Source organism: Caretta caretta, chromosome 1 (assembly GCF_965140235.1).
Source record: "Caretta caretta isolate rCarCar2 chromosome 1, rCarCar1.hap1, whole genome shotgun sequence".
In the NCBI taxonomy this organism is placed as follows: domain Eukaryota; kingdom Metazoa; phylum Chordata; order Testudines; family Cheloniidae; genus Caretta; species Caretta caretta.
Window position 1 is genome coordinate 238,796,843 of NC_134206.1, and position 25,786 is coordinate 238,822,628.

Here is a 25,786-nt window from a genome sequence, read left to right on the forward strand (position 1 = left end):
AAAATGTGGAAGCCCACAAAAGAAGGGATGCAATGTATTAGCTATGCAGGTCTTTATGTGAGGTTGCCCTATAGTGTTGGCTCTTGGAGAAGATAAGGGATCTACTACTTCTACTGGCACTCAATTTAAGGGGCAGCTTATTTTGGGGGGGAACAATAGGTTTTTAATCTCAGCTTGTGGGTGCATGTAATGGGGGAAAGGGGAACTGGGGATTCATCTAATAACTCTATCAGTTGGCTGGAAATGGATCCATTACATAAATCCTAATAGGAGTCAAGTAGATATGGTTTAAATTTCTCTCTCTCTCTTTTTTTTGTGGACAAAAAATGGCCTTTCAATCAAACTGAAAAATTTTCATGTAAAATATTCAGTTCAGTTGACTTTTTTTTAACTGAAAACCACCATTTTGTTTTTAGTTACTTATTTTGCCAAAGATATTTTTAAAACACAGAAAGTTTCAGGTTTTCTCTTTTGGCATTTTATTAAAATAAAAGTTGCGTACGAAATTTAGAAGAACCCTTTTTTTAGATAAAACATTTCCCACAAAAAAGAACTGGCACTTTTTTCTACCAGTCTAGTGCTGAGCCCTTCCTCAGAATCAATTGCATTGCAGGCTGCTTGTCACAGGGGAGGCGGCACTCAGCAAAATCAGGCCCATAAACTGCACTTTACACATATTTTATCCCTAGCTTTTCAAGGCATATTGCCTATAGTTATAGTCAATGCTAAATTGCTTATGTTGCTATAAAATTGGTCAGTCATGGATGCTGAGGAGAAATGTTCCTAATAGCTGGTATCTAGAGATATACTAGACAGACCATTTTTTAATTCAGGTAGCGTGCTAGTCAATGGAAACAGCCCAAGCACTTGTTTTTAAGACATTTTAGACAGCTACTGATAGAGTGAACCCGTTCATTTAACCCCACCCTTTCAAACAGCAAGTCCATACCCACATCACAAGGGGAAAAATATATATTTTTAAAACATTCCAAGCTAATTTTTAAATATCTTGCTTTGTCTCTACGTCTTTTTGCAAAAGTCTTCTTAAGATGGGGCAGTTACATCAGCAGTTTCACCTGCACTAAAATAGCCTCATTCTGCCTGATTTATACCCCATTAAATCCTACTGCCCTCAGCGGGATTGCATGGAGTGTAAGTCAGGGCAGAGTTTGACCCAGAATGTTAAATACTAGAGTATCACAGTTATAGGCTTATTGCCATTATTATTGCTCCCTGTGGTTATTTATTTATTTTGTATCTCAGAGCTGTATAGTTAAACTCTGTGCTTCTCGTGACACAGGAGGAAATAAAAGCACAAATAGAAAGAAAATGGATTGAGCTGGAAACTGTCTGACCCTGTTTCTATGCCAAAAGTTTTGAAAGACTGTAGAAATAGAGGACGGGATTTTCAAAACCTCAAGAGTTATTTAGGAACACAAGTTCCATTGATTTTCAATGGAATTTGTGCTCTTAAGTCACTTAGACCTATATTTATAAAGGTACGTAGGCCTTTTGTTGCAATACCTAACTGATTTAGGAGCCTGACCCTCATTTTCAAAAGGGATTTAGGCACTTGGTAGGAGTTATATTCCTGTCAATGGGTTTTTTAGATACTTAGGAGCCAAAAACCACCTGACAGTTGGTGGGATTTAAACTCCTAAAGTCCTAAATCCCTTTTGAAAATGAGGGTCAGGCTCCTAAATCAGTTAGGCATTGCAACACTGAGCACAGCAATGCCTAAGTACCTTTATAAATCTAGGCCTTAGTAGTTTTAAAAACATCTACCCAGAATCTTTTGAATCTCTCTTTATCTATTTGAAATATGTTCCAAAAGTCCACGAGTGAAATCTTGGTCCACTGCCAGGGCAGCTTTGCCTATGGGTTAGCATCAGGTGCAGGCCAAGGGTCTGGAAGTGAATTACCAGGAATCAGGCCAGGTTAGAAAACCAGGAGATCACAATAAAGAAACAAACCAAAGATCAAAAGTCAGCAACCAAGAGTCAAGATAGCAGGAGGTCAGGATCAGAAGGCAGAAACAGGTAAAAACCAGACCAGACCAGCAGTTCATGGCAGGCTGAAGCCCAGTTGAACAGACAACTTCCTGTTTCTGCCTCTGGCTTGAATAGGGGCTGTGGACCAAAGAGAAGCCTTGGAGCTCTCCCAGTCAGAGTGTAGGGTGGGGCTTGTGTGCCATTTGGGCTTCAGGGACCCTGCACCAAGCTACTGGGTGAGGATTGGTTAATCAGGATTTCACCCCAGATTAACCTCTAACAATGAATAACTCATAACCTACATCAAAGTTTAACATTGTGTGCCAGGGAATATGTATAAGAAGAAGGAGGGTGTCAATGCTCTCCTCCTGACTGATGCACAGTGTAGAGTGCCTCTGAACAAAATGGAAATGAGTTACTAAAGCCACCCCAAGTGGTGTACTATCTTTACCTTCAAAAAATTCCATTGTGCACCATTGAGACAAATCCTGCTACTGTTTTTTTTCGCAGTATGATGTGATGATATTCATGACACTGATGAAAGACAAAAAGAAAAGGAGTACTTGTGGCACCTTAGAGACTAACCAATTTATTTGAGCATAAGCTTTCGTGAGCTACAGCTCACTTCATCGGATGCATACTGTGGAAACTGCAGAAGACATTATATACACAGAGACCATGAAACAATACCTCCTCCCACCCCACTCTCCTGCTGGTAATAGCTTATCTAAAGTGATCACTCTCCTTACAATGTGTATGACAACCAAGCTGGGCCATTTCCAGCACAAATCCAGGTTTTCTCACCCTCCGCCCCTCCACACACAAACTCACTCTTCTGCTGGTAATAGCTTATCCAAAGTGACCACTCTCCCTACAATGTGCATGATAATCAAGGTGGGCCATTTCCAGCACAAATCCAGGTTTTCTCACCCTCCACCCCCATACACACACAAACTCACTCTCCTGCTGGTAATAGCTCATCCAAACTGACCACTCTCCTTACAATGTGTATGATAATCAAGGTGGGCCATTTCCAGCATAAATCCAAGTTTAACCAGAACGTCGGGAGGGGGGAGGGAGGGAGGAAAAAACAAGGGGAAATAGGCTACCTTGCATAATGACTTAGCCACTCCCAGTCTCTATTTAAGCCTAAATTAATAGTATCCAATTTGCAAATGAATTCCAATTCAGCAGTTTCTCGCTGGAGTCTGGATTTGAAGTTTTTTTGTTTTAAGATAGCGACCTTCATGTCTGTAATTGCATGACCAGAGAAATTGAAGTGAGTGCTCAGATACATATTTAGAAGAAATAGACTCATACTGAAAAAATTCCAAAGTTGTTTAAATTACAACCATCCTCAAAGCTCAGGAAAGTTCAGGTCTGGAGCTTTAGACTTTCCCTCTCTGGAGAGTGCCTATCAGGATGCTTTAATGTAGGCACCGCAGTTTGAAAATTGGAGTAACAGAGCACAACGCAGAAGGGATGCATGAGATGGTGCATCTCACCTTCAGCTAGACTCCCCTAGATCTACTTAAAAGCACAGCCACTCTATCCACGTGTGATGAAATCTACAATGGTTTAATTTATGGGCGGAAGAGGTGGAAGAATGTGTGAGAATGTGCAAGTTATAATGGAATGTGGGATACAGGGCCGGCTATACCATTTTTGCCGCCCCAAGCAGGACGTCTGAAGACAGAAGCTGCCGCCAAATTGCCGCCGCAGCGCAGCCTGCAGAGTGAAGTTGCCGCTGAATTGCCGCCGTGGCAGCCTGAGGAAAGAGGCTGCCACGGAAAGACGAGACACCGCCCTGCCGGCACACGGACTGCCGCCCCTAAGCACCTGCTTGGAACGCTGGTGCCTGGAGCCGGCCCTGGTGGGATACAGTGACTTATGCCTTCTTCAGGCTCCTCAGCATGTAAATTAGATTGACCTGCAGTCACAGAGTTTGTCTACACTGCAATGTAAGCCCAGGGTTCAATCTCAGGCTGAAGCCTAACCCCCTTTCTGTCTACCCAAAATCATGCTGAATCAGGGTCACAGGACCCCAGGGGGGTTGAGGGTCCTTGCCTGGGTCAAGCTGGGACTCAGGGTTCAAGACTATTGCTTTGCAGCATAGACACAGCCCCACTGGATTCTTGCTTTGAGAGTCCACCAGAAGTATCCCACAATGCCACAGGCCAACTTACTTTGTCTTCTGGAGAGTCAAGTTTGGTGAACAGTCAAGTTTTTCCACACTGCACCATGAACAAAGGGCTAGAGCAACCACATTTTGGGAGGGTGCTAGGAAATCTGGGATATGGTTGGCTGGACTCAGGTTTGTGTACTGCAGCGTGGATGCTGGAGCCCCAGGTTTGGGCCCAGTTAGAAAATTCTTAACTTAGGGTTGACAATCAATGTAGATGCTCACGCCCCAGGTTCTCTAATCCAGAGTCCACAGACTTGAGTTCCACTTACCTTAAGCTTATACTGCAGTGTAGACATACTCACTGAGTCACAGAATTTAAAGTCAGAAGTGACCACCAGACCATCTAATCTGACTTCCTGCATATGACAAGCCACTAAACACCACCCAGTCACACTCACAACAAGCCAACAACCAGAATTAGACCAAAGTATTACAGCCCTCAGGAGACTAAACCATTGTGTGACACAGGCAGAGAACAGGAGGGACCGAGGTGCATTAACACCCGAAGCCCCTCCAATGGCAGGAAAATGATTACATGAGATATATTCTGATGATCCTAGCAAGTGATCCACAGCCCATGCTACAGATGAAGGCAAGACTTACTTACATGTAAGTATAAGGGGTATAAATTAGAGTTGGCCAAAACATTTTTTTGATGGAAATTGGTTTGTCAGCTAACCAAATTTATTTTGCAGAAAGTATTTGCTTTAATTGGAAAACCACCTCAAGTCAAAACTTAACATTTTTTGTTTTTGTTTTTTTATGAAAAGTCAAAACTTACAACTGTTTAAAATTCATTTTTCAAACAGTTCTAGAGGAAATAGCTCTAGGGGTTCTGGCAGAATGTTAGGGAGTCTAAATTCATAGATTCCAAGGCCAGAAGGGACCACTGTGATAATTTAATCTGACCTCCTGTACAACACAGGCCACAGAACTTCCCCCAAATAATTCCTAGAGCAGAGCTTTTTAAAAAAATCCACTTTATGTATCACTTCTCAATTTGGCCCACAGTGTCTGGAAATTATTCTTCCCTAAAATTACCCTTTTAACTTATGTTAAAAGTTTAACATAAGGCTCCAGTTTGTTTTAGCCAACAGTAAATAGACAACAGAATTGGAAATAGACACGGAAAATATTTCTCCTATTAGGTGTTGCTAATTCAGCTTCTACAAAACTCTTTTGTAGGTCCAAATAAAGAAAGCCTGCTCTTTCTTTTGGTGACATCCACTAATCAGGATCTAGTCTGCCTTACCACAATTACAAGAAATTTATAATTCTTCCTAAGCATTTCCACAGAAACAAATTTCATGTGTGTGGGGGTGGAGGGTGGGAGGGGAATAACCTTGGGAAAACCACAATTATAAACAGCTGCAGCATGCATTAAATGTAATTATGATTGATTCCTATAAATAATTCTTTGTGTAAATTTCCATTTAAACTGGATTTGCTATTCGGGTGCAATGGACAATTCTGCATTAAGTGATTATCTCTTTTTATTATTATTAAAAATACCTATTCTGTTCACATGGGAGGGAAGATTAGGAAAGAAGACTTAATGTACCAACATGAACTGCTGAAAATCATGCTCTCTCACTATGAGTGGCTTCTCATTCTGGCCTCAATGTAAGTGTTTGTGTCTAAATGATAAAGGAGGATTAAAATGAAGGGTGTAGTTAATTCAGGGAAAAGGGCATACCATGCGAAAGTATTGTCAGCAAAACCTCATAATTCTATTTCAACAAAATAGTAAGCATAAAACAACAGATAATATTTGATGAGTCACTATGGCGCAGTTGACTATATTAATAGGACTTGACTTTTGTTCTGTTAAGTGGAGGAAGTGCTGAGCACTGAACAGTTTCTCTTTTTCTAATGCTAACTTAAATGCCTTCTCACTCTTTTTGTTTTTTTAGAATCAACATAAGGTACAGCTGTGATTCTGGCAAACCTGGTCAGGCCCAGAACCACAGGTCAATTCACTTGTATTAGTGTAGATCAAAACAATTGTTAATGTTTATGTGTGTATTCAGATTTAAACTTCACAAAAACTAATAGGTCCTGTGTTTAAACTTCATGAAAACTAATTGGTCGTTACTTGTATTGTTCTTGCTTATCTATTTCTGTTATAATGTAACAACAAACATTTATGTTATGTATACCTTGTAACTAAATTACCCATCAAAGAAATCTTATGAAATGCTAATGAAGGACTTAAGGACTTAAACAGAAAATGCTAATTTCAAAGCAAGTGGCCATTTTGTATATGGTCCAAGGACAAAAGACTAAATACATTCCTCACTCACTGTTATCAAAGGGAAAACCCAGGTGGGTAGAGAGATTGCCAGCTTGTTTTCTGTTAGAAGAAGATATAAATATAGGTTCAAAGTAAGATCCGGTCTCTCTGGACTGTTTGGATTCTAGCAGGGCAGAATAACTGAACGAGAAGACAGAGATCCCCAGAGTTATTCTGGGTAGCCCTGAAAGACTTTCAGGAAACTGGCAGCTTATTGTATCATTAGAGTTACAAACTGTGATTTACCTGTTAATATATTTTACCCACTTTAACCCCTCAATAACTTTCATTCTTTTTTTTTATCTAATAAACCTGCAGTTCATTTACTACAGAATTGGCTGCCAGCATCGTCTTTGGTGTAAGATCTGGAGTACCAATTGATCTGGGGTGAGTGAGTGGTATGTTGGGACTGATTGGGAGAAACCTAATGTGGTGTGATTTTAGGTTTGAGTAACCTTTTATCACAAAGTTCAGTTTGTCTGGGTGGTAAGATAGACTGGAGAGTAGGGAACTAACTGTGACTCCATGGTAAGACTGGTATAGTGATCCAAGAGTTCACATTTGTTACTGGGTTGGTGAAATCTAATTATAGAACATACCACCAGTTTGGGGTGTCTGCCCTTGTTTTCTGACAGGCTGCCCTAAAATAGGCACTCATGGTTGTGAGCTATTCCAGACAGTTTGACAACCCCCACATAAAAAAACCCTTGAATTACTTTTCAGGCTCATTCTGCTCTATCTTTCAGCAAAATTACCAGTAAGTAAATGATCATGTACATTAATTCACTTGACTAATTCAACATCTCAGATTTCATTTTACTGCTGTTTTTAAGGTTTTCTTTCTGTTGACTGTGTATAGCATGCAGCAATAATGATGGCAGAGTACTGATACTTGCCTCTATGTGTTTAATGAATGCCTAATTAAAATAGCAAAGAAAATCCTGCCTTCATAAAGGCCAATCCTGCTGCCATTAAAGTCAATTGGAGCTTGACCACGCACCAAAATGGGAGAAAGATAGGGCTATAACATATGAGTTGATACTACAAGGTATTGAGGACACTCTACTCTCACTTGCTTGGTTGTGGGAGGATTAGACATTCAGCAGCACTTTGCATGAGCCCACATGTCAGGAGGGTTGTCTTTAACCCTGTATTTGTTACAGCTTAAAAACCTGTGTGCCCTTGGTTCAGTCCTCCATAGTAATAGTAATGTCCAGCTCTGCATTCAGTTTAGCCCCAGTTTAGCAGAGCTCTTAAACATGTGCTTAAATGTATGCTTCAATGCAACTGAAATCAATGGCACATGCTTATAGTTAAGCACCTGCTTAAGTGCTTTCCTGAATCAGGTCCACAATGTATACATTTCACACACCTTCTCATTAATCTCCATTTTAATTAAGATTTCTCCAACTCAGCTATGTAGTTCAAATTTTTAAATGAAACAAATACATGAATAAAACACATTAAATTAGCAAATGCATATTTAGGAATAAAAATAGCTGCTACATATCAGTTTTGTAACACAGAATTAGAAATATAAGAATATACTTTTCTCTTCAATAGCATTACAAATATTTAAATCTTCAATAGAGCTGAAAGCTTATGTAGCATGTTTTATCTATTGATCTCAGAGAGTTTTACAAGCTGGAGCAAGCATTATCATTAGAACTGTGTGAATAACAATTTTGAAAAATAAAAAATAACGTTTTGGATTGAAGCAAAAACATTTTTCCCCAAAATGTTCAGTTTAACATTTCAGATGTATTTAAAATATCAAATTGAAGGAACTTTTGAAACAAAATGTCACTTGGAAACAAAAAATCAAAAAGATGTGTTTCAACATTTTTGTAATTTTTTAACACAAAGAATTTTGGGAAAATTGTACAAACTTGCATAATAGATTGGTGTCACTGAATCTGCATTTTTCACTGAAAAGAAGTTCAGCTGAAAATTTTCCCCTGGCTCTAATTATGAGCCATATTTCTACATATGGGGAAATTGAGGCACAGCTAGATAGGAAAAAATTCAAAATGCACCTAAGTGACTTAGAAGCTTAAATCCCTTTAAAAATTGTACCTAAGTGACCTTCCCAAGTTCACAAAATTTGTCAGTATTACTGGAATAGAACTCAGAATTCGTAATATCTAGACCTTTGATTTAATGTTCCTTTTGAAAAAAATATTTATTTCACACAGAATTGAAAAATTGCTCAGTCTTTTAGCATTAGATGTATTGGCATTTCCTTCTATTACCTAGTTTGTGTGGCTATGCTATTAACAGGTTTCAGAGTAGCAGCCGTGTTAGTCTGTATCTGCAAAAAGAACAGGAGGACTTGTGGCACCTTAGAGACTAACACATTTATTAGAGCATAAGCTTGCGTGGGCTACAGTCCACTTTATCGGATGCTATTAACCTAATTCAGGATCAAATGTTGCCCACTTTACTTGCATAACCTCAGTGAAACTGCTTATGTGCATAAGATGATCATCTGACCCTCCATGTGCATTATTTTTACAGAATGCAGGATGGATAATTAGTATTTCAGAATTTAAAAGCCATTTGGTGAAGAAGAAAAACCTTATTTACACCAAACAAATGTAAAGTGAGTTATATAACAACTCCTCTGCTGCAAGGTCTACATACTATACAAAACACAGGGCACTGCTGTTTGGGCTATACACAATACTGATTGATATGCTTGCATGCCTTTCAACCCAAAACACATAGTTAAAGCAAATTTAACTCCTGGGGCTAAATCTCTCAACCAGCATCTAAACTTCAGTACAGTATTATTTTTGCATACTTAACCAGTATTTCGGTATGGAAATCATGTGGAGATACACAGATCAGGTAGATAGAAAAACAATACCATAGATACAGATTCAGAGGTTGTTTTAATCATTTTGACCATAAAAGACATCTCCTTATTTTTTTCCTAATGATTAGATTTCTGGGACATTTTTAAAATGACTAACACGTATTTTTAAATGACTCTGCAATAAATAAATAAATAACCTGTATATTTTCTGCGAAAACTTCCTTACGTCAATCAAGTGAATAAACATTAGCAAGAGAAAAACATATTAAGAGTCATTTTTCCCTTGTTCTACACTGGGTTGCCTCTTTCACACTATATATCAGGAAGAAAGTAATTCACCTCTCAAAACAAAATATTAAACAACAAAATACAACTATGATGTACTTCTGCACAATACAGTCTAATTTCCGTAAAATGTCTGCAGGGTTTTTCACATTCAAATTTCTCTTACTAAAAATGTTTATGGAAATAGGTCATTATGCACATTACTAATAGAGAGCAATTTGTTGCTTTTAAAGGAGCTTTTATATTAATAATAGTGATAAACACATATTTATCAAGTATCCTAAATATAAACAATGTATATGCTGGTGTGCATGGTACCTCCTCGCATATATAGCAGAGAAGATTAAATAAGCTAATTATACAGGACCCGATCCTGCTTCCTTTGATGCCAAAGGGAGTGGGACTGGGCTCTGATCCTGTAAATGTATCTAACTCTATGCACCTGAATAGGTTCCTCAGGACTACTCACATGTCTAAGGCTATGTCTACACTACACAACTTTTAGCGACATGGCTGTGTTGCTACAGCCATGCTGCTAAAAGTCGCGCAGTGTAGCTGCTGTTTGTCAGCTCTCCTGCCGACAAAAAACTTCCACCCCAAAAGCGCAACATTTGCGTTGTCGGTAGGAGAATGCTCCTGCCAACAAAGTGCTGTTCACACAATCGCTTAGGCAATTCGGGGGAGGGGGGGCGGGAAAGGGGTCAATTTGCCCAGGGGCCTGGGTGATTTAAAAGGGCCCAGGGACCCCCGGATAGTGCCACAGCCATGGTAGAGGCGGCTGAACCCTGGGCTTAGGGAGGCTAGCCCCTGGCCAGGACCATCCTTGCTGCCCATGGCCCTGTCTCTCCGCGAGAGGCCCACCCCCCTCCTGGCACGGCAGCCAGTCGTCCCCCCCCCCCCCCCGCCCACACACCTCTAGGCTGCTCGAGTGCTGCCAGTCCTGGAACGCCAGGCAGCTGAGCGGGTATCACCCACACACATACACCCCCGGAATGCCGGGAGGGTGAAAGAACGCCAGTAGGGTGAGTGGGTGGCACAGCCCCCCAGCCCTGGAACGCTGGGCAGCTTCCATTAGCCACCCCAGCCCCAATCTGGGGCCCCAGCCATGCGGGGAAGAGCCCCCAGCAGAACAGCCCGGGAAGTAGAAAGGGGCCTGGGTGTGGAGCATGGGCAGGGCCATGCAAAGCTGTTGGGGGGCACAGCCTCCCCCTGCCTTCCATACCCGCCACCCATGTGGGGTGGTACCAGCGGTGGTGAAGGTAGCCAGGCAGGCATGTGGAAGCCCTGGCCATGCCGGCAGAGTGTGCCCAGCAGTGCAGCTGGCAGCAGCTTGCTGTGTACCAGCCAGTGCAGGTGCAGCACCACCCAAAAACCTGAGCCATCCCTTTCTAGGGGACCCATTGACTGTTCTTCCTGGGTCCCGGAATTGCTCTCGGCAGGCCCGCTGGCGCTTGGCATGGGCAAAACTTTTGTCTTTCGGGAGGGTGGGGGGGTGTTTTTTTTTTTAACACCTCCGAAAGACAAAAGTTTTGTCATTCCAATGCCAGTGTAGATATAGCCTAAGTGTTGATGGGGTTAGGACTGTGGTTTCTGTTTTCAAAAGAGATTGAGAGCTTGTCTCTCTCACCAACAGAAGTTGCTCCAATAAAATATATTACCTCATCCATTGTGTCTCTCAGGAATAATAAAACAGATCATTTAGGGCCTGAACCCGAGCAGCCCTGCTTAGCTTCAGCAGGGCCCTGTGCAGAGGCATGGGCCTACGCATGCAGAGCTGCTTTCTTTATCCGAGCTTTAGAGTTCAATCCAGCAATCCCTTACTCTATGAGAAGCCCTTTGTTCACGGAAGCAGTCCCATAGAAGTGAATGGGGAATGAGAACTACTTGTGTGAGTAAGGATCAGGCTTTTAGATTGCAACCCTCCCCCCCCCGTGTTTTTTTTTTTGTTTTTGTTAACAATGCAGAGCCCACTGTCAGCACTTAGCAATAAATAATAATAATAATGATGATGACTGATTTACCAGTAACTTAAATTCCAAGTAACTAAAGGGGTGCAGAGTGGCAGTTATTCTGAATACTACATGACAGCTATTTGAAGCAGTAAAATGCCAGATTTAAAATGTTAGGTTTACTAAAAGACATCACAAAGTACGTTTATACAATAGACAGAATCAATTCTCCTAAAAGCCGCACTTAACCACCACATTAGACCACCTAGAATGTGCAAATAAAATGAGCTGGTTTAGAAAGATGCGTGGATTTGTGCAGTCTCTTGCTCAGTTGTCAGTAAAGCTGAAGAAAATGTAAAACATCTATCCAATTATTTCAGTTAATATACAAGCATTAGGCATTCAAATTCCTAATTAAGAGACAACATGCCCTGTCAGGCATCTGCATGGGCTACTGAACATTGCCTAGATTGTTCCATAATTATCCCAGCTTAATAGCTCTAAAAATGTAAGCAATGTGCATCCATTGAGGAAATGCACCGCTTATCACATGAGAGGGAACAGTACACAGAACATGCTCTGCCGACATGTATTTGCACTGCAGGTTTTTAGTGGAACATGGTTTAATCAACAGAGAGCAGCCTCAGCCTGGTGGCTGACTATCTACAGGCAAAAAGGAAATGTAGCCTAGATATCAAAATATATTTCTATGACACAGAGTCAAGCACACACAACTCAATTGTCGGGAGTGCTCCATTTCAGATTCAAGCGTCAATTAAGCACTGAAGATAGGAGAAAACATTATGTGTGAATATATTTTTGGATCTATTTCAATATGGTATGTTTCAAACCTCATTTGTTTTTGTTTTTAAAAATATGCTACAGTCTGGTCATGTTGTCACGGAAACTGATTTTTGCCATCATCTGTGATTGCTGTACTTTCAATATCATTTCTTTCTTTTCAGAGTTGATGACTCTGTGTGAACTGAACAGAGCTGTCCATGAACACTGATGTCATGGAATCTAGATGTTTACTCCTCAAGCTTTATCTGGTAAGGCTGATCAAAAATAGGAAGTATTTTCTGCCCAGAATTTTGAAAGAAACCAAAAATACGTATTTTGTTACAACATTTTTCATGGATCTATTTTTCTTTTTTGAGAAAAATGAATTTTGGTTCATTTCAAAACATCATGAAATAGTTTAAATGTTGAGGGTTTTCCACCACTTCCCCCCTTCAGAGGAGCAGAATAAAGGAAGAGAAGGGAGAGGTAGAAAGACAAAAACCCTGATACTGAAAACCTGCCCAAAAATTGTTTTTTTAATTGAATAACTGTAATGTTGAGCAAACAAGAATTCCCTGCAAACATTTGTGTTTTGGTTGAAAAGCCATTTTTCATTGCAAAAATTATTTATTTGTTTACTTACTAGTTCTGTTGCCTGGTGCACAAACAAAACAGCTTGGTAGAAATGCTGGTTGCAGGAGAACAGCTTGGAGTCCAAAGAACTTCTGCATTCCTATCCTGTGGCTGTAGATGAGGCAAAGAAACAGGCCAAGGTATCTGAGATCCCTTGAGAAGATTTGAGGTTTTTTGGGCTGCTGTATCGTCAGCACAGTTGGCTGGAAAATAAGGAGAAAAAAATTACAAAAATATTTCAATTTCCCCCCATTTTTCTTCTAAATAAAACTTCGATGATGCTGAGGATATTTGCACATCTCCTTTTTATGAACCCCAGATTCTTCAAATTCATTATTTTCCCTAGGGAATCATTTCCAAATGGCACAAGTTAGAGTAACCTCAAGATAGACATTCAGGCCTGGGATACAGCCTGGGCTCTGAACCCTGCTCTCCCACTGCCGGTGTTCAGAGCCTAGGGCCCAGTCCAAGCAGGAACATCTACACTGCTATTTTTAAACTTGTAGCGCAAGCCCCATGAGTCCGAATTAGTTGACCTGGGCTCTGAGACACTGTCGCAGATCTTTTTTTCCCTTGTAGACGTACCCAAATTTAGGAATACGTGCCCAATAAAAAGACGTGTGCTCCGAAGTTACTTGGGCACTTTTGAAAATCCCACCCAACGTCTAGAATTATTTTTTAAAAATGACTAAATATTCTTTTTTTTTTAAAGGAGGAATTTCTCCCATCCCTCCAGATAATACTAGTGCAGGATTAGACTTTGGGTTCCCTGGCCTTCCTTCCTTTAAGCAATGACGAGAGATACGCTATGTCACAGCGAGCCTGCTTGCTATGATTCAGTGACAGACTTGGAGCAGTCCTGTGATACAGCAACAGTAACCACAACAGTCCCAGGGCTTTCCCACTTAGACAAATAGTTAAACTCTTAATGGCAAAGCCACAGGACTGTCCTCATTTGAGCCGTAGGATCAGTGGACTGCTTCATGGACAGTGCTCTAATTGCTCATTAATATTGAAGACTAGGGTAATTACTCTAGCAAAATCCCATGGCACTTACTTTTTGCCAATTTTTCTCTTCTGGTTCGTAATAGAGAAGTGGCCTCTCAGCCGCAAGAGGCACACCATGAACCGGGAGAGCGAGCACTCTGCCTGGCAGAAAAAGCATTCCACAATTTCTCTCAGGCAAGCCCATGAAAGGAGAGGGGGAAAACCCACTGTACACAACATGCAACTTTCCAATGTATACATTAAACCCTGTTTACCCCTGCAAAATGTGTAACTGAGCAAAAACTAAACTCAATGAGCAAAGGCAGCAGAGTCCTGGACTTTAATTTTCACATGAAAAATATGTATAATCAGTTACCTCACTTTCCAATTACACATATCTAGTTTTTGTAATAATTTGTCAACTATGCTAATTAGGCTGCCACTTGCCTCATTTAAAACAACAAAAACAAAAATAACTTTCCCCCTAAACCTACTAAATAACAATATGTAAATCCTCCAAATTGTCCATAAGAGAGAGTGCCAAGGCCAGAGGTAGGAAAAAAGTGTTTCAGAAAGAACCTGAAATTAGAGTCTTTTTTATCTCCGGTATAGGCCCTGATCCAGCAAAGCACTTAAGCGTGTTAAGAGCTCCATTCATTTCTATAGGACAACTCACATGGTTAAGTGCTTGGGTAGATCAGTACTCTAGAGTACATAATACAATGATTTGTACTTTACAAATGCTACAGCTAGAGAGATGTTATAGGCCTCAGTCTTGTAAAGACTTATGCATGTGAGTAGGCCAACTGAATTCAGTGGAACTACTCGTGTGTAAATTCAGTTCTGTGTAAATCTCTACAAGATTGAAGCTATAACAAAAGACCCTACAGGACCAAGTCACACCCACCACAATCTTGTGTTACCCATATTCTGCAACTTTTGTTAAAAAAAGTAGGAAAAAATAACACTATTTATTTTATTTTAAAAGGTACAATAGTACATTTGATCATACCTCAACCAGCCAAGACCCAAATGTGGGATGCAACATGTAACAAAGATCCAAAGTGAAGAACTCACAAAAAAGCATTTATACAGGAAACTGAACATGCTGTGAGATTCATTCCCTTAGCATAAACAAGTTTCCATAACCTCTGTTCCACAAGTCTTAATTTCTACTACAAACGGTTTTTAAGAAATAAAAGTGAAAGGGAAGAGTTTTATGTGGAATGTGGGTAACCTTGGAATTAAAATGAGTAACATCACTCAAAATGAGGATCATTTGATAGAAATGACATTGATCCTGAAAAATGCAGAATATCACAGCTGACATTTAAGTATTTCTCTACATTATATTGTTAACTGAGTACATAGTCCAAAGAGGAAGAGGTTTTTTTAAACAAAAGATTATTTAGATTCTTATTTGAATCCAAGTAAACCCCAGTTTTATGAAGATCTCAGGAGATGCCCCAAACTTTAATCAAATCAGGCATTCACAAGATGAAGGGAAATAGCACAATACTCTATCATCAAACAGGCAGACTCAGACTCTTTTGGGTTTAAAAAAGTTTTGTAAAATTAGACTTCATCCAAAGGGGGGTGTTTACCTATATTGCTGTTTTGAAACACAAGGCTTGGCTTGTTAAACACTCACATGTACTGACTCAGCATTTACAAAACCGTGTGCCCTTAAGTGGAGTGAGAGGTATTTCTTATAATGAGTAATTCTGTCATGAAACAGAGGAGTATAAATCAATTTATTAGAGATCATCTGCATGTATAACTGTGAAAAGGACCTCAGGGCAAAAATACAAGGCTGCTGTAATTTCTACTTTGGGAAACGGTATATAAAATATCTTCAGGCATCATAAATTTAGATGGCTTACTGGAAAACATTGATAATTTTCCCAGCACAGGGGTTGGGGTTGTAAAAAAAAATCTCGCTAGGCAATTTTCATATATTTCCAAAAATGTGTCTGTTTCTGGTAAACATAATGCCTGTTAGGTTTGGTTAAAAAAAATAAGGAAGAAAAGAAATAATTTGTCCTTTTTTTTTTTCAACCCATGCCCCAATGCAGTGGCTGCTCTACACAAAAGGACGTTATAGACACCCCTCATTCCATGCCCTCATGTCCCAGGTTTGTGTGTTTTGCTGAATTGAGGCCCTACTCAGCACATTATTCTCACTGAATATGGTTGATACACATGCCTTGTAATCTAACATATTTTACATTACCCACCCCGCCCCTATGACTCAATAACTTGCTCATTTTTCACTAGAGTCCTTTAAAAAGTATTGACTATGAGCCCATCTCTCAAAAGCTATGCACTGCTAGATACAGAGCTACTTCCTGGCCTTCCCCATCAGCTCCCATTTGCTTGTGACAGGAAATCATGTATATCTTCCCCCTGCAGGCAAGGGCGGTTTATATCTCATGGCGGTGGTATGCTGCATATACAATGGGGTCATTACCTCAGCTGGCATCTACTTGCGACTGTAATACGAATAATTAATAGTTATATTCTGTGTAATTTGTAGATGTAAATAAGTGTCTTACTAAGTATAGCCACTCTATAGTTTAGATATACATGATAATATTGAGATATTGAGAATTTATACAGCACCAACCACTGTGCTATGTGCATGCAAAATTATGTTAAAATATTTAGTTTGCCTGAAAACATCAAGAAGCCAGAAAATAGGGAGTTAATTCTCAAACTCCGTCTTTTATGCATCCTGTTGTGTCTCAGTATTGCAGAGGTCTGTTAACAGTGGGAGATTTTTTTTATGGTGAATGTGCTACAATCAACAAGCACCCTGGGACATGTTAAGGATCACATTTTAGCCTTAAGTCTAAATTTTCTTTGCTTTTCTTAGTTTAAATCTAATACCATTTTAACACCAGAGTTTTTTATGGGAAACTATTTCCTTTGATTTTTAATTGGGTATATATAGCGATGCAAGTGTGTGTGTGTGTGTACACACGCACACAGCAAAACATATATATATGCCTGCTTGAACTGCATCGCTATATTAAAAGTTGACGTTGGCTCTTCTAAATACATAATGAGAGAATTTTAAAACACCCTTGTTCTTTACTGAAATCACCGAGACAGATTTTTCTGGGAATAACTCTGAAAACAGAACTTGTTTCCAGCAAACTAAGGCCCTGGTACTACAAGGAATTCCATGCAGGCAGGGCCTTGTGCCTGCTTGGAACTGTGTGGATCATGGTCCAAACATATATGGGCCAACTTATTCCGTCATCAATAGCTCCTGAAAGGATTCTTCCAGAATGAAATTTGTGAGAGTGATAGAAAGTATCAGTTCAATCAGCATGTATCAGTTCAATCAGTAACCTGCAACGTTATAATCAGATGTATTAGTTAGAAGATAGATACAATGGAGTCACACGTTGGTCATGAACTTACCATTGTCTAATGCAGTGATGTGAACAAAGGAAAGTCTTGTGGTTAAAGTACAGATCTAGGACTCAGGAGACCATGCGAAGAATCCTGAGTCTATTGAAGTTAGTGGAATGATTTCAACCCAAGGGTCTATTTCTGGCCATGCCCCATTTTCTCCATCTGAAAAATAGTTTGTTAATTCACTACCTCAGAGGACATATACTGAGGTCTAGATCTTCAACTAGTTTACATTCATCGACTTAAATCTTTAATGTTTGTAAAGTGCTTTGAGGTCACAGAATAGAAAGTGCAATAGGAAAAAGAAAAAAATAATTATATGCTCAGCCTTACAGACAAAGTTGTTGACGTTTGTTTATATGGTAAATCTGATACCATATAATCAGTATATAGCAATGAGATCTAAATATCATTTTTATTGACCAAAGACTGATGCACTGTAGATAAACAGTGTTACTAGTCAAATTTTATTTTGCTTCTGTATGTCACGGAAAGACATGTGCTTTCCTCTATTACAGCATATATTATTTAAATATGTAAGTGTTCATTGCATAAGACTGGTTTCAGAGTAGCAGCCGTGTTAGTCTGTATCCGCAAAAAGAAAAGGAGTACTTGTGCCTCCTTAGAGACTAACCAATTTATTTGAGCATAAGCTTTTGTGAGCTACAGCTCACTTCATTGGATGCATAAGACTGTTTCTCTTATAATATATAGGTGTCACATTAACATCATGCATGAGCGATACAGCAAAACATACATTGAAAATGCTTGCTGGATATTTTCAAGTACAACTGTGAGAGGTGAACCCCCATAAAACAAACTGAAGAACAAATTTTTATATTTTCTCTTCTGTTTTTAAGCAAGACTTTAAAATAATGTTTGCATAAGTCAATGGAGGAATTCGAGCAGGTCAATCAAGGGAGCCGTAGGAAAACAAAACACATAACCCAATATTCAGCACTTCAGCAGAGGAAAATGTGGTCATGCTGGGTATAGTAGCACAAAGGTCCCTGTTTGTAATTAAGGTGAAGCTACCCTCTTGGGTCCTCCAGCAATCCTCTGGCCTGATCTGTTGAACTATGTACTGCATGTGTATAGAACTTCTGATAATATCAATTGAGACATTACATGATTGTACATGGAGCAAGAGCCAAATATCAGAGTCAATACCCTGAGAGGAGAACTTCATTTTGCATTTGTATCCCAGAAAAATCAGGCCAATTGCTATTTCTTTTTATACTTTGTTTTTAAAGAAGTAGCAGTTGTACTTTATTAAGGTATTTTGAAGGATTAATAGATGTTTTAATAAATTGCTAATCAATTGTTAGATACTGCTACATCACAATAGGTTGTTTAGAAGAACCTGGCTTATAACCCTCTGTAGAAACGTCTACTGATGTGTTTATCTGTGACACATACTTCTCACGTCTGCAACATCCTTATTAGAGCTGTGCAAGCAATGGATTTTTTAGCTGCTGACTGTTCAGGGGAAAAAAAATGTTTTGGGTGAAATTGAAAACAAGATTTTTGACAAATCAAAAAGTTGAAAAAATTCTGCATTATGTCAGTTGCTAAATGTTTCACTTCAATTTTGACCATTTAAAAAGATTGATTGTTTTAGATTTAATAAAACTGAAGGAAGTAAGTTGTTTGGAACTGCAAAATCAAAATGTTAAAAATGAAACATTTCAACTCTTTGGAATTTTTTTGTATTCAATTTGACATAAACAGTTCAACAAAACTAGACTAAATTTGTGAAATGTTTCAGTATCACTGAATCTACATTTTTTTGGTGAAAAATTTTGGCTGAAAGATTAGGCCTATCACTAATCCTTACAACATCCATTAAACATTTATTAACCCTTTGTAAATGAGACCAGAATGTAAAGTGTGACCCAAATATCTTTAGTATTTTCATGCAGGTGAGCACCCGATATCTTAAAAAAAAATCACACTTATTCTATGGATAGGCTTGGCAGAATTCAGGGTTTTTTTTAAATATGTTGACAAATAATATCAATGTTTGTTTTAAAGAATTTTTCACTATATACATTTTCACAGTTTTGTGAAATTATGGGTGGGTCAGCCAATAATTATTTAATGACAATAAATGTTGAGATTCAAAAAGTTAAAGCTTTATAAACTTTAAAACACAAATTGTCAATATATGTCAATACATATGATACAAGTAAATATCCGCCGCTAAAGCTAGCATTACAATACACTTTATACACTTTAAGGTAGGGCAATAATAAGTTCTCAAGCAGCATTTTTCTTACTTTGCCTATTTGTAAATTTTGATGATTATCAATGGAAGTATGTTTTCAACGGTTTGTGTGTGTACAGTGAAATCAACATTTACTGCTAAAAATATAGTCCTCCCAAGCCTGTCTATACGGATTTCCAACCCTGAAGGTGGAACACCATTGAACAACACTGGATTTTCTTTAAGAGTCCCTTCCTTCAGGAACAATGACATTTGAAAGCTCATGGTTCCACTCTTCCCCACAAAGTTCATCCAACTCTAATTTGAGCTTCCCCCGTGATTCTACAATATGCCATTATTCCACAAAAGCTTAAATGCTTCTGAAGTTGGCAAATTTTGTCCTGAATTAAGAGGGTTAAAAAGGCTTCGTTTTACAGGACAGGATATGGGCCTAGACTGGGGCTGGAACGGGTTTCCCATTAGCCCATACCTGACAGTGTTAATCTACCCATTATAGCTGAAAGTGCCAGTGACTGGGACATGGGGGTCAGAGCTGGAGTCAGTTACCAGGAATCAGAGCCCAGGAATCAGAGTCGGAGGCCAGATGCCAGAACCAAGGGTCAGAGCCAAAGTCAGGAACTGGAGCGGAGAGTCAGAACTGGGCTTCCTGGAGTGAGGCAAGGCTGGGTCCAACGCTGTAACAAGGCAGGAGCTATTGCAGCTATAGGTAAATGCTTTGAACAGCCATTGAACTGTTGAGCCATTGCTGCTGCTTGCTGCCGCCTCTTCCAATCAATCAGGCAGTGTAGCCTCTTATACAGCCCCCTATATGACAGCTGTGCTCATTAAGTTGTCTGGAGCCGGGCTCTGCTGCAGGGGCTGCCTTCAAATTGGATCTGTTTCTGGCCCTCATTCCTGACACAGAACAGTGGGACTGGGAAGAATATTTCCTGATCCTGATGCTACTAAGCTTAGGTGTGATGGAGACAAGAAACTCTGTCCTGAAAGGATTCTTCCTTAGCTTGAGGTGGCACCAAGTCTTCTTCTCCCTGAAAAGGAAAAAGCAGACAACTAAATATGTTGCGGGCACCCAGAGACCACTGGCTGGGCCATGGATGAGGGAGGATCAGGAGACAGTTCTCCACTTCTCCCTGTAAGGGAAAGGAGATGGGTCAAGAAGGGATTTCTCCCGCCTTTCCTATGACAATCAAAGGAGTTCTTTCTCTGCATGGGAAGTTACCTACATGGGAGGTGTAGGGGGAGTGTGTATGTATGGGGTGTTTTCCCCCCTCCTCACCAGTTCAGAAGAATGGAAAGGGGAAAGGAAAAATATCCACAGAGGCCAGGGAAAGGGTGCTTGTAGAGCTATAGGAGAATGTGTTTTTCTCTTGCCTTCCCTGTTTAGCAGGGAGGAAGATGATATGGTGCAGCCCAGTAGTGGAAGTAGGAAATGACAAGAAGAAGCTGGGAGAGAGGTAGGTCATGAATCATGGTTACTCCATGGTCCCTTTTCACCATCACACAACCACCCCTAAAATTAATAGCTCCCATTACCTTCCCTTCCAGACACAGAGCCAGCTCTGCACTACCCCTGCAGAAGCCCTCCCCTGCACAGCAGGAGCTGTTCCAGGGTGGGTTGCAGGAGGGAGGGAATGTATCGAAGGAGTCCGGAGGTGCGTTTGGGGTGGCTCTGTCCCCTGTCTATGGAAGGCCCATAGGAACAATGGCAGCTGGGACGCAACTTGCGAACTGGCCCCTGGTAGCTCTGGAATCAGGGCAAACCACCTCTCCTCTGCCCCAGTGCTGGCCCTAACGCAGGTGCAGGGATGAATTGGGCCTATTGTATCTATCACATGGACCCCTGCTGCTGTGCGCAGTGACAGTCCATAAGTGACATTTTCCCAGGGCTTCAATAGAATATGAAACTCGGATGGGTGGAGAGTGTTCTTAATATCCAACTAAGATGCTCAGGGGGAGTGGTGTTGAAATTAAGCAAAACTCATCTGCAGTTATTGTTAAATTATTAAATTTCACTACACTAATCCACAGTTTTGTATGTATGTGAGAGGCTGGAAATATTCATTAAAATAGGATAATGTTTAAAATTCCAGTACATTACCATTGACATTTTGCCTTCCAAACAGTCTCAGGTAATGAAGGTCAATACAAGCAAACATTCTGTCTATGGACCTTTGTTAGAGGTTTACTGTGCTTGGACTTCACAGCAGGGAACTGTCAGACAGAGTCTTTTCCTCTGTGCTGCTTCTCTGTAAATACTAGCTGCAGCTGGCTCCAGCATATGGTATAGTATGAAGATAATTTTTGGGGTCCACTGCCTCAATCACTATTTAGTGATTAATTACTGCAGGCTGGTGTCAGGGTGAGACATTCAAGGCTTTGGGCAAAAGTCTTAACTATAAAAAATGACAGCAGGCAGAGTTTTGCCAAAAGAATAACTTTTCACCACTCGTTCAGATGATTCATGCTGCTTTTTGATCCATTTGTAAACAATAAAATGGGAAAAGAGAAAATTGATCAAATAGTAAATGCCAACAATAAAACGGATGGTGCTCACAGACAGGATTGTAAGGTGTGTGATCAGACCACAGATCATGGCAATAATGAGGTCTGTAGGAACCCAGTAGTGACTTCTGTGCTAACTTCCATCTGAGACTCTCAAAGCTCAACAAGCATTAATGAATTAAGCCTCAGAGCAATGTGGTGAGGAAAGTAAATATCATCCCTATATTACAGATGGGGAACAAAGGCTCAGGGAGTCTGTGACTCACCCAAGGCAATACAGGGAGTCTGCTTCAGAGTGAGGAATAGAATCCAGAAGTCCTCCGGTCTTAGGCCCGGACCTGGTGTCCACTCTATCTGCTCCTCTACATCTCGCCCTCTCAGGATTCCTTCTGCTTAAGGTGAATCCCTGAGTTGTGTATAGTCATGTCCTTTGCAGCATCTGGTGTAGAGGATGCCAGGGAACAGAAGACATAGTCAAGGCACCATTATGCTCATGTTAACAAAGCAGCCCTTTGGGTGCATTGGCAGTTGGACATATGTTAAAGCAGCCTGACTATGGCTTACACTGGTGGCAAGATTAGTTTCCAGATGGCCTTAATATCAGAGGAATTTAAAGATGGTATAAAGCTATCTTTGCCTCCCTGTGCACTCCTAGACTGAGCGCAACTCAGCCAGACCACAGAATTTGGGTCCCAGCACTTTAACATCATGATCATCCATCCTCCCTCCATTTACAGGATATCAACTTTAAGCTGACATAACTAAAGCATAATGGATCAAAGCTGTTAATAGAGGCTTGCGTTTGATGTTTGTATTTTAGAGATCTTAAAAAGTCCATTTCAGTATTATTTGTGTGTCAAAACTGCAAATAATCATTTTTTTTTAAATAAAATATTTGTTAGCCTCCACCAACAAAAGGAAGAATTAACATTTCACTTCTGTTGTGTATTGTTGTAAATTACAAATGACTGGCCTGGTCCCCATTGCCCTGCACATTGGGTAGTCTTTTATACAAGCACAAAATAGATGTAAGATACCATTCTTATTTAGTATAATTTTACACCCAGTTTTCACTGGTGTAAATGACTATACAAAGTATAGAGCAGCAGAGAGTCAGACCCTCCACCTCTAAATTCCTCTACCTTGCATGAAATAGGAAGAGCATTCACTTTTAAAATGGGATACTCCACCTTATGCAACATGGAGCTTTGTCTTATCGTCGCCTGATCTCAGCAGAACTCAAAATGGCCTCATCTTCTGGCACAGGAATATAGAGCTGGTTGGAAACTAGGAAGTATTTTCCATGAAAATTTTGAAACATTCAAATTTGTTCATATTGTGTGGAAATTTTCTGCATTTTCAAAGAAAAACTGAACACCAAAAGATTTTCGTGTGTTGAAAACAGAAAAGGTTTCAGCTTTCAGAAATAAATTGGTTTTTAATATTTTTGTTAAAATTAATAAATTAGAAAACCGAAAGAAACAAAAACATTTCTGTAAAAATTTTTCTTTTGAAAAAAACACCACTTTTCTTCAATTTTGTTTTTCACCAGCTCTAGTGGAATTTATTGTCCCATGAAAGCATTTTGTTATTGTAAATTAAATATCTTTTTTAGAAGTCACAGTGGCTAAACAAAATTATTTTTCTCCAGTTTGTGTATTATACGGTATGCAAAGGATTTATCTGACGATAAAAAAACTAAGCTTTATTTTGTATACTATCTTTAATTCTTTTATGTTTATAGGAAGAGAATGCTGCTAAGTGAGAAACGGTAGAGAATTAATAGGCAGCTTACCCAGCTTGTGCAAGTGGCAATAAATGCAACATTGTTCGCCAGTTTACAAGGGCTTGTCTACATGGGGACACTCAGGAGAGTTATTCCAAATTAACTAAAGGGGTGAATTTAAAGTGGATTAGTTAAACTGCATTAAATCCTTCAGCAGACACACTCATTCAGAAATAAAGTGGCCTAGATTTGGTTTAGTGTAATTCACTTTTGTGATTCTTTCCTGTGATTGGTGAACCAAAAGAGGTTTAAAGAATCTGAATGAATAATCACCCAGAACTTTGGATGCTTATTCAAACCTTATCCAAACCTCTTAATTGCATAAAAAGGGCTATATTCTTTCTTCACACTCATGCAGTGTCACTGAATTTAAATGTGGTGGCTTGGATAGAATTCATCACAGTCTGGAATTAGGATTTTTGGTCTTTCCTTCTTCCAGCTGGGCTGGAAATACCATGAGAACAACTCCTCCCGTCCATCTCTCTTCGGTTTCATCCTAGGGTTGCCAACTTTCTAATCGTAGAAAACCAAACACACTTGCCCCGCCCTACCCCTTCCCCACTCCTTCTCTGAGGCCCCAACCCCGCTCACTCCATCCCCCATCTCTCTGTCGCTCTCCCTCACTCACTCATTTTCACTGGGGATTGGGGTGCGGGAAGGGGCTCCTGGATGCTGCAGGGGGTTGGGATGTGGGAAGGGGTGAAGGCCCTGGCTGGGAGTGTGGGCTCTGGGATGGGGCCTGGGATAAGGGTTTTGGGATGCAGGAGGGGGCTCTGGGCTGCAGCTGAGGGGTTTAGAGTTAGGTGGGGAGGGCTCCAGCTGGGGTGCGGGCTCTGGGGTGGGGATGGGGATGAGATGTTTGGGTGCAGGAGGGGGCCGAGCTGGGGCAGAGGGTTGGAGTTCGGGGGGTGGGGGGAGTGAGGGCTCTGGCTGGGGGGGTGGGATTTGGGGTAGAGCCAGGGATGAGGGCTTTGGGATGCAAGAGGGGTTGAGGGGTGCAGGCTTCGGTTTACCTCAGGTGGCTCCTGGGAAGGCCAGCATGTCCCTCTGGCTCTGCGCACTGCCCCCACCCACAGGCACTGCCCCCGTAGCTCCCTTTGGCCAGGGTTCCTGGCCAATGGGAGCTGCAGAGCCATGTAGGAAGGGACATGTTGTTTCCATGAGCTGTGCGGAGCCGAATAGGGAGCCTGCCTGCACCACCAACTGGACTTTTAACAGCTCAGTCAGCAGTGCTGACCATAACTGCCAGGGTCCCTTTTGGAGTGGGTATTCCCATTGAAAACTGGACATCTGGCAACCCTATTTCATCCAGGAAAAAGAAAGAGCCAGTACTTGTGGATAATAAAAAAAATAAATAATAATAATAAGAATCCAAACTTTCTGAAAATCCAGAAAGGCTGAGTTTGAGATGAAGGCTCAGGTCAATTTTTATTTTACCCCAAACAAGTTTGCCCATTTCTAATTCTAACATTAGAAATAATATGCAATAAAAGCAGTATCTAGAAACCAACTGCCATTATTTTTTTCTTCAATATTTTAAAATCTGTTCAAGAGACTGAAAAAAAGTATGCCCAAGAAGAAATTGTAAGGTCTAAATATTTTCATTAAGTACAATCAAAAACAATTAAAGGGCTCAATTTGAAAACCTGGGCAAATAAAAGCTAAGTGCTCAAGTCATACAAGCGACTGCTCAAAATGGGCACTTAAGTTCCCAGATAACCTTTTTAGACTATGCCCCCATATCCTCCACTCAGTTCCATGCAGAAGGAACTATGTAAGCTCTCACCACGCCCAGTGACGTTACCAGGGTTTTACATGAGTAGGCAGCCAATTTCAGGATTTGGGCCTTGTAAGCTAGTCTACAGACTCACCAGCGAGGAAGGAAAAGTACAAGTGTCTGTTACAGGTCATTTCTCATCCCTTT

The 25,786-nt window shown here is 40.4% G+C and overlaps 2 long non-coding RNA genes across 3 annotated transcripts in view; one reads left to right on the top strand and one right to left on the bottom strand.

Moving 5' to 3' along the window:
• LOC125625498 (uncharacterized) overlaps nucleotides 1–13,702 on the bottom strand; it is a 75,656-nt gene extending 61,954 nt beyond the window's left edge. Inside the window, exons 1-2 of the long non-coding RNA XR_007353572.2 lie at nucleotides 13,523–13,702; nucleotides 12,948–13,140 (exon numbers count right to left, since the gene is read on the bottom strand). This is a non-coding gene — a long non-coding RNA (uncharacterized LOC125625498). The remainder of the gene's footprint in view (nucleotides 1–12,947; nucleotides 13,141–13,522) is intronic.
• Nucleotides 1–25,786, top strand: part of LOC125625492 (uncharacterized) — a 73,669-nt gene that overhangs the window by 41,816 nt on the left and 6,067 nt on the right. The window contains exons 2-3 of one of the 2 annotated variants that reach the window (XR_007353571.2): nucleotides 6,788–6,856; nucleotides 12,487–12,573. This is a non-coding gene — a long non-coding RNA (uncharacterized LOC125625492). Of the gene's footprint in view, nucleotides 1–6,787; nucleotides 6,857–12,148; nucleotides 12,360–12,486; nucleotides 12,574–25,786 lie in introns of those variants that run through there. The other variant, XR_007353570.2, reaches the window with a different exon arrangement.